This window comes from Nanorana parkeri, unplaced genomic scaffold, assembly GCF_000935625.1.
Source record: "Nanorana parkeri isolate BGI_ZX_2015 unplaced genomic scaffold, ASM93562v1 scaffold1267, whole genome shotgun sequence".
In the NCBI taxonomy this organism is placed as follows: domain Eukaryota; kingdom Metazoa; phylum Chordata; class Amphibia; order Anura; family Dicroglossidae; genus Nanorana; species Nanorana parkeri.
This window is the reverse complement of record NW_017307535.1, coordinates 38,220-47,255: the sequence shown is the minus strand read 5'-3', so window position 1 is coordinate 47,255 and position 9,036 is coordinate 38,220.

The following is a 9,036-nucleotide window of genomic DNA, read 5'->3' as shown; positions in this document are numbered from 1 at the left end:
TCAAAAAACATTTAAATCTACAGAACCTATGGTCCTCCAGATGTTTGCCGGGCCAGCGGGAGTTGAAAATGCCCTGACACCAGTGTGAAAAAACAACCCCCCTGGCTCGGTGGTGGGTGGGTATAAAAAGTGCCCCAGGGATAGTGGTCTGTGGTATTGCTTGTGGCCAGTAAGGCCACATCAATGGTGTCAGCAGAAGGAACAGTGTCCCATCGTTGGTGCTAGTGGGAGGGATAGTGTCCCATCGTTGGTGCTAGTGGGAGGAATAGTGTCCCATCGTTGGTGCTAGTGGGAGGAATAGTGTCCCATCGTTGGTGCTAGTGGGAGGAATAGTGTCCCATCGTTGGTGCTAGTGGGAGGAATAGTGTCCCATCGTTGGTGCTAGTGGGAGGAATAGTGTCCCATCGTTGGTGCTAGTGGGAGGAATAGTGTCCCATCGTTGGTGCTAGTGGGAGGAATAGTGTCCCATCAATGGTGTCAGTAGAAATAACAGTGTCTCATCCAGGGCCGTAACTACAGATCAAAGGGCCCCATAGTAAAAATCTGATAGGGCTCCCCCTTGATGATCCCTCTCTGAGCTGTGAGTAATGATGCCAAGTTTCCAAAGACTTCTCTTGTCCATCTTAAGTTGTCTCTATATTGTAGACTTTACAGGGGATAAGAGTTGTTATCAGCTGCAACCTAATGGGACCCCCTTCCATCCCCAGGCCCCATAGCAGCCGCCTGGGCTGCTATGCCTATAGTGACGTCACTGGTCCCATTGTTGGTGCTAGCGGGAGGAATAGCGCCCCATCAATGCTGTCAATGAAAGTAGCAGTGCCCCAATATGGGTGTCAAGGGGAGAAACAATCCATCATCTGTGTCATTGAGAGGAAGAGTGCCCCATTGTTATCGACAGGGGGAGCAAAAATGGCGCATCAATGGTGTCAGTGGCAGGAACAGTGCACCATTGTTGGTGTTAGTGGGAAGACTAGTGTCCCATTATTGGTGTCGGGAATGAATAGTGCCCCTTCAATAAATTGGGGGGGGATAGTACCCCATCGTTGCTGTTAGTGAGAAGAATAATGTCCCTTCAATGGTGTCGGTGAAAGGGAAGAAATATTGCCCCATCATTGGTGCCAGTGGCAGGAATTGTGCCCCATCAAAAGAGTCAGTGGGAGGAATAGTGCCCTATCAATGGTGCCCCTGGGAGGAATTAAGTGCATTATTAGGGTCATTAGGAGGAATAGTGTCCCATTGTTGGTGACAGTGAGAGGAAAGGAGCCCCATCAATGCTGTCAGTGGGAGGAATAGTGCCCGATCAATGCTGTCAGTGAGAGGAATAGTGCCCGATCAATGCTGTCAGTGAGAGGAATAGTGCCCGATCAATGCTGTCAGTGAGAGGAATAGTGCCCGATCAATGGTGTCAGTGGGAAGAATAGTGCCCGATCAATGGTGTCAGTGGGAGGAATAGTGCCCCATCAAAGGTGTCAGTGAGAGGAAAAGAGCCCCATCAATGGTGTCAGTGAGAGGAAAAGAGCCCCATCAAAGGTGTCAGTGAGAGGAAAAGAGCCCCATCAATGGTGTCAGTGAGAGGAAAAGAGCCCCATCAAAGGTGTCAGTGAGAGGAAAAGAGCCCCATCAATGGTGTCAGTGAGAGGAAAAGAGCCCCATCAAAGGTGTCAGTGAGAGGAAAAGAGCCCCATCAATGGTGTCAGTGAGAGGAAAAGAGCCCCATCAAAGGTGTCAGTGAGAGGAAAAGAGCCCCATCAATGGTGTCAGTGAGAGGAAAAGAGCCCCATCAAAGGTGTCAGTGAGAGGAAAAGAGCCCCATCAATGGTGTCAGTGAGAGGAAAAGAGCCCCATCAAAGGTGTCAGTGAGAGGAAAAGAGCCCCATCAATGGTGTCAGTGAGAGGAAAAGAGCCCCATCAAAGGTGTCAGTGAGAGGAAAAGAGCCCCATCAATGGTGTCAGTGAGAGGAAAAGAGCCCCATCAAAGGTGTCAGTGAGAGGAAAAGAGCCCCATCAATGGTGTCAGTGAGAGGAAAAGAGCCCCATCAAAGGTGTCAGTGAGAGGAAAAGAGCCCCATCAATGGTGTCAGTGAGAGGAAAAGAGCCCCATCAAAGGTGTCAGTGAGAGGAAAAGAGCCCCATCAATGGTGTCAGTGAGAGGAAAAGAGCCCCATCAAAGGTGTCAGTGAGAGGAAAAGAGCCCCATCAATGGTGTCAGTGAGAGGAAAAGAGCCCCATCAAAGGTGTCAGTGAGAGGAAAAGAGCCCCATCAATGGTGTCAGTGAGAGGAAAAGAGCCCCATCAAAGGTGTCAGTGAGAGGAAAAGAGCCCCATCAATGGTGTCAGTGAGAGGAAAAGAGCCCCATCAAAGGTGTCAGTGAGAGGAAAAGAGCCCCATCAATGGTGTCAGTGAGAGGAAAAGAGCCCCATCAAAGGTGTCAGTGAGAGGAAAAGAGCCCCATCAATGGTGTCAGTGAGAGGAAAAGAGCCCCATCAAAGGTGTCAGTGAGAGGAAAAGAGCCCCATCAATGGTGTCAGTGAGAGGAAAAGAGCCCCATCAAAGGTGTCAGTGAGAGGAAAAGAGCCCCATCAATGGTGTCAGTGAGAGGAAAAGAGCCCCATCAAAGGTGTCAGTGAGAGGAAAAGAGCCCCATCAATGGTGTCAGTGAGAGGAAAAGAGCCCCATCAAAGGTGTCAGTGAGAGGAAAAGAGCCCCATCAATGGTGTCAGTGAGAGGAAAAGAGCCCCATCAAAGGTGTCAGTGAGAGGAAAAGAGCCCCATCAATGGTGTCAGTGAGAGGAAAAGAGCCCCATCAAAGGTGTCAGTGAGAGGAAAAGAGCCCCATCAATGGTGTCAGTGAGAGGAAAAGAGCCCCATCAAAGGTGTCAGTGAGAGGAAAAGAGCCCCATCAATGGTGTCAGTGAGAGGAAAAGAGCCCCATCAAAGGTGTCAGTGAGAGGAAAAGAGCCCCATCAATGGTGTCAGTGAGAGGAAAAGAGCCCCATCAAAGGTGTCAGTGAGAGGAAAAGAGCCCCATCAATGGTGTCAGTGAGAGGAAAAGAGCCCCATCAAAGGTGTCAGTGAGAGGAAAAGAGCCCCATCAATGGTGTCAGTGAGAGGAAAAGAGCCCCATCAAAGGTGTCAGTGAGAGGAAAAGAGCCCCATCAATGGTGTCAGTGAGAGGAAAAGAGCCCCATCAAAGGTGTCAGTGAGAGGAAAAGAGCCCCATCAATGGTGTCAGTGAGAGGAAAAGAGCCCCATCAAAGGTGTCAGTGAGAGGAAAAGAGCCCCATCAATGGTGTCAGTGAGAGGAAAAGAGCCCCATCAAAGGTGTCAGTGAGAGGAAAAGAGCCCCATCAATGGTGTCAGTGAGAGGAAAAGAGCCCCATCAAAGGTGTCAGTGAGAGGAAAAGAGCCCCATCAATGGTGTCAGTGAGAGGAAAAGAGCCCCATCAAAGGTGTCAGTGAGAGGAAAAGAGCCCCATCAATGGTGTCAGTGAGAGGAAAAGAGCCCCATCAAAGGTGTCAGTGAGAGGAAAAGAGCCCCATCAATGGTGTCAGTGAGAGGAAAAGAGCCCCATCAAAGGTGTCAGTGAGAGGAAAAGAGCCCCATCAATGGTGTCAGTGAGAGGAAAAGAGCCCCATCAAAGGTGTCAGTGAGAGGAAAAGAGCCCCATCAATGGTGTCAGTGAGAGGAAAAGAGCCCCATCAAAGGTGTCAGTGAGAGGAAAAGAGCCCCATCAATGGTGTCAGTGAGAGGAAAAGAGCCCCATCAAAGGTGTCAGTGAGAGGAAAAGAGCCCCATCAATGGTGTCAGTGAGAGGAAAAGAGCCCCATCAAAGGTGTCAGTGAGAGGAAAAGAGCCCCATCAATGGTGTCAGTGAGAGGAAAAGAGCCCCATCAAAGGTGTCAGTGAGAGGAAAAGAGCCCCATCAATGGTGTCAGTGAGAGGAAAAGAGCCCCATCAAAGGTGTCAGTGAGAGGAAAAGAGCCCCATCAATGGTGTCAGTGAGAGGAAAAGAGCCCCATCAAAGGTGTCAGTGAGAGGAAAAGAGCCCCATCAATGGTGTCAGTGAGAGGAAAAGAGCCCCATCAAAGGTGTCAGTGAGAGGAAAAGAGCCCCATCAATGGTGTCAGTGAGAGGAAAAGAGCCCCATCAAAGGTGTCAGTGAGAGGAAAAGAGCCCCATCAATGGTGTCAGTGAGAGGAAAAGAGCCCCATCAAAGGTGTCAGTGAGAGGAAAAGAGCCCCATCAATGGTGTCAGTGAGAGGAAAAGAGCCCCATCAAAGGTGTCAGTGAGAGGAAAAGAGCCCCATCAATGGTGTCAGTGAGAGGAAAAGAGCCCCATCAAAGGTGTCAGTGAGAGGAAAAGAGCCCCATCAATGGTGTCAGTGAGAGGAAAAGAGCCCCATCAAAGGTGTCAGTGAGAGGAAAAGAGCCCCATCAATGGTGTCAGTGGGAAGAATAGTGCCCCATCATTGGTGTCAGTGAGAGGAATAGTGACCCATCAATGGTGTCAGTGGGAAGATTAGTGCCCCATCATTGGTGTCAGTGAGAGGAATAGTGCCCCATAAATGATGTCAGTGGGAAGAATAGTGCCCCATCAATGGTGTCAGTGGGAAGAATAGTGCCCCATCAATGGTGTCAGTGGGAAGAATAGTGCCCCATCAATGGTGTCAGTGGGAAGAATAGTGACCCATCAATGGTGTCAGTGGGAAGAATAGTGCCCCATCATTGGTGTCAGTGAGAGGAATAGTGCCCCATCATTGGTGTCAGTGAGAGGAATAGTGCCCCATCAATGGTGTCAGTGGGGGGAATAGTGCCCCATCATTGGTGTCAGTGAGAGGAATAGTGCCCCATCAATGGTGTCAGTGAGAGGAATAGTGCCCCATCAATGGTGTCAGTGGGGGGAATAGTGCAGATAAAGCAATGGGTCACATCTGGCCCTCGGGTCACAGTTTGGGGTTTTTGCGCACGTCATGCATTGATACATGCGCTGTGGTGCAGTGAGGGGCAGGTGTGTTTGTTTTGTCCATGTCTGTGCATTGGATTGCTATCGAGAATAATTGGCAATGCTCTGCAATGCGCGTACACCACACCTTGTACTGCGCTTCACTAACAAAGCAATCAGCATTCACCTCTCTGTGTTCAGACTGAAACGGTTTCTTGCATTTGATTACTGCTTTATAATATATATATCTATATACTGTATATACAGACACAATGCTTGAATAGCCCTAATATTCCATAACCAGCTCCAGGTTTCATGCTTCTCGCAGGTGTCGGGGTGGAAAATTGAGCTTGCCGTGTATGTGAGAGCTATAAAACATAATCCAGAGGTGGAAGTGAGTGAGACGGCCCAGTCTCCATGTTCTAAGCTCTTGTCCAGATGTGGTCCGGTGAAGACAGAGATCTCCCAGCACGCAGGCTCCAATTACAGCACTTATGCCGCTCTGAGACCCCATTCACATCGCGTGACTTCTTCCTATTGGGCTGTATGCAATCAGGAGCAATATCGCTCAAAATCGCTCTAAAATGGGTCATGTAGGAGCGACAAGCTACCAGCGATGAGCTACAAGCGATATTGAGCGATATTGAGCGACGAGATGTGAACAGCTACATTGAAATGTATTGGTGAAGCTACATAGAGCGATATAGCGCGGAAATATGAGCGATATCGCTGCAAAAATCGCTCCATAAATCGCTCAGTGTGAATGGGGCCAAGCGCGCCGGGCCGAGGTCACTGAGGTCGTCGTTACCGTTTAAGAGTCAAAGATTTTCACAATCAGGCGAATGGCCATTTATTACATATTACACCTCTTCAGGTCTAAATATATATAAAAGCACGACGCAAGATGCATTTATAGTGAGTTATAAAGGGAGGAGTGTCCAGATATCGCTCTGCATAGACCCGGTGCTGCGATATGTGCGGCAAATGGCAAAACCGTAACTCATATTAGGAAATATACTTGCGGCAAACCTAAAAATACAGTCATCTATCTCTTCTGGTTTGGTCCAATGATCTGTCTCCTCTGGTTTGGTCCAATGATCTGTCTCCTCTGGTTTGGTCTAGTGATCTGTCTCCTCTGGTTTTGCCCAATGATCTGCCTCCTCTGGTTTTGCCCAATGATCTGTCTCCTCTGATGTGGTCCAATGATCTGTCTCCTCTGATGTGGTCCAATGATCTGTCTCCTCTGGTTTGGTCCAATGATCTGTCTCCTCTGGTTTGGTCTAGTGATCTGTCTCCTCTGGTTTGGTCCAATGATCTGTCTCCTCTGGTTTGGTCCAATGATCTGTCTCCTCTGGTTTGGTCCAATGATTTGTCTTCTCTGGTTTGGTCCAATGATCTGTCTCTTCTGGTTTAGCTCTGTGATCTGTCCTCTCTGGTTTAGCCCAGTGATCTGTCTTCTCAGATCTGGTCCAGTCATCTGTCTTGTCTGGTTTAGCCCAGTGATTTGTCTCCTCTGGTTGGGTCCAGTGATTTGTCTCCTCTGGTTTAGCCCAGTGATTTGTCTCCTCTGGTTGGGCCCAGTGATTTGTCTCCTCTGGTTTAGCCCAGTGATTTGACTCCTCTGGTTGGGCCCAGTGATTTGACTCCTCTTGTTGGGTCTAATGATGTTTAGTCCCCTTTATGGAGACATCGGGGATCTTTAGGTGCCTAGTGTCTCTGCTGCATTAAATTAAGACAGACGTGAGACAGAAAGGACTTTAATTATCAATGTTTTCACCCGAGATTAACACAACCGTCTTTCCTTTCACGTGGAGTCTTTGTCTTTGATGAGGATCTTCTCCATCCTGGTCTAAGCATCAGGCTGACCCTCGGTGGTCTCTCTGCAGTGGTCCAGCACACTCCCGACTCAGACAGACCTAGAGCTCTCCATTCCACAGGTAGCATTGTCTGTGCTCATTACAGAGGCCTAGCTCTGACTCAACAGGGGGGGGGGTGTTGGACCTTGGCAGAGAGACCACTGCTTCCACACACATAGAGCAAGGGTCTTTGTCTGAGACGTGCTGGCAGGGGGGAAAGGCTTTCCTACTCAGGCTACTGAGGCAGATTTACAAAGAAAACCTTCTATAAGACTTTGCCCACCTTTTGCATTGATGAGCCTGGACTGTATTTCATATACAGGTATTCCTCACTTAACGACCGAGTTCAGTTCCTACGACCAGGTCGTTAAACTAATTGGTCGTTAAGTGAGGAACTCTATACAGTACTGTACATCGGGCAATGAAAATACTTACCGGGACCCGCAGTGAAGATCAGAGGACGTCGCACTGAGGCTGACACGCGAGGTCGGAGGTCGCTCGGCGGTCCGTCGTAAGTACGGTCACAAAGCAGGTAAGTCGGTAACCGAGGAATGTCTGTATTATAATAGAAATCCAATTGGGCTTTAACAAATATTGGAAATTATCTCTGAAACCCCGTCATGTTGCAGTTTATATGAGATTCGGGGGTTGGGTTCACATCTACATTACTGAAATACAAATAAATTCCTGAAAGTTTCTCTTTCTACCCATAATCCTGCGTTATTGTTTGCGCCGTATCGCCTTCGCCCCGGATCCCACAGTCACACCCAACTACCGGGGCTCCTCCTGTCATGTATGTATTTCTCCTTCTTTGTTACATTTTATATTCATGGTATTTCAGCCTTTGTCCCCCTCCAAACTGTCAAATGAGGACAAGTCCATTCATCCCGCCCCGAGCCTGCACCCAGCGCGGATTCTCAGGTATCAGGTTCCCGGCCGGGGCATTGTGTGACTGCAGGTTTCCCACTGACACACTTGTATGGTGTTCTATCACCCCGGCCCCGGGGAGTTTCCTTTCTCACCCCTCTGACATTTATTCTGGGATGTACACAATGCGTTATACGATTCTGTGTTCCAACGACCTCAAAACAATCGCACTTCCGAACTGCGGCTTGTTGCGTAATCGGGTTACTTGGCCTCGCACATCTTTCTACAATCATGGAATTCATGAATTTGTGAATGAATAAAGTTCATTTTGTATGTTGTATTTCCTCACTTCCTGTCAGGGGCATAACAAGAAATCACAGAGCCCCATAGCAACATTTTGTATGGGACCTTGCACATACCATAGACCCCGCACAGCCCACCTGACAACCTGCAGAACCCACTTGAGATCCCACACATACCATAGACCCCGCACAGCCCACCTGACACCCTGTAGAGCCCACCTGGGACCCTGCACATCCCACCTGAGATCCCGCACAGCCCACCTGACACCTTGCAGAGCCCACTTGAGACCCCGCACATATCATAGACCCCACACAGCCCACCTGATACCTTGCAGAGCCCACTTGAGACCCCACATAGCCCACCTGAGATCCCACACAGCTAGGGTTGCCACCTTTTCTTCAAGCCAAACCCGAACACTGTAGCACCTCGCGGCAATTTTTTTGTAAAGTGTACACGACGCATATATTTGGAGTTAATCACAACTTGCCAGTGTGCCGCAGGTCCCCAGATATATACTATATAAAGCAATATCCATATACTTTGCCGCACTCATTACCCGATATCCCAAAAGTAACGGGTGCTCGTAATGACTGCGGATGGCGCCGCTCACAACAGAACTCCAATACAGATGTCACCAGCACCACGATTCCATGTTAGTGTAAATTAGGGATGCACCGATACAAGAGGTGCACCGAAATGAAGATTTCAAAAACGAAACCGAAATTTAAAAAAATGTCAGACCGAAACCGAAGATGTTTTTTATTTGACCTTTTTCACATTTTTTTCAAATATTTTTTTTATAAACTTTTATATTTTTTTATATTTATTTTTATTTATTCATTCATTTTTTATTAAATATTTTTCTTCTTTACTTTACTTTTAGGGGCTTCGGGGAAATATTGGGGATCTAAACAGAACCCTGATATTTGCCTTTTAAAATTGAGAACAGAAAGTCCTCAGAGAACACAGAGTCCTCAATCTCTTTTTCTGTATCCCCTGTTATCAATGAACAGGAATCCTCTATACTGAGTGTTCCTGTTCATTCATAACATGAGGACAGCGTATG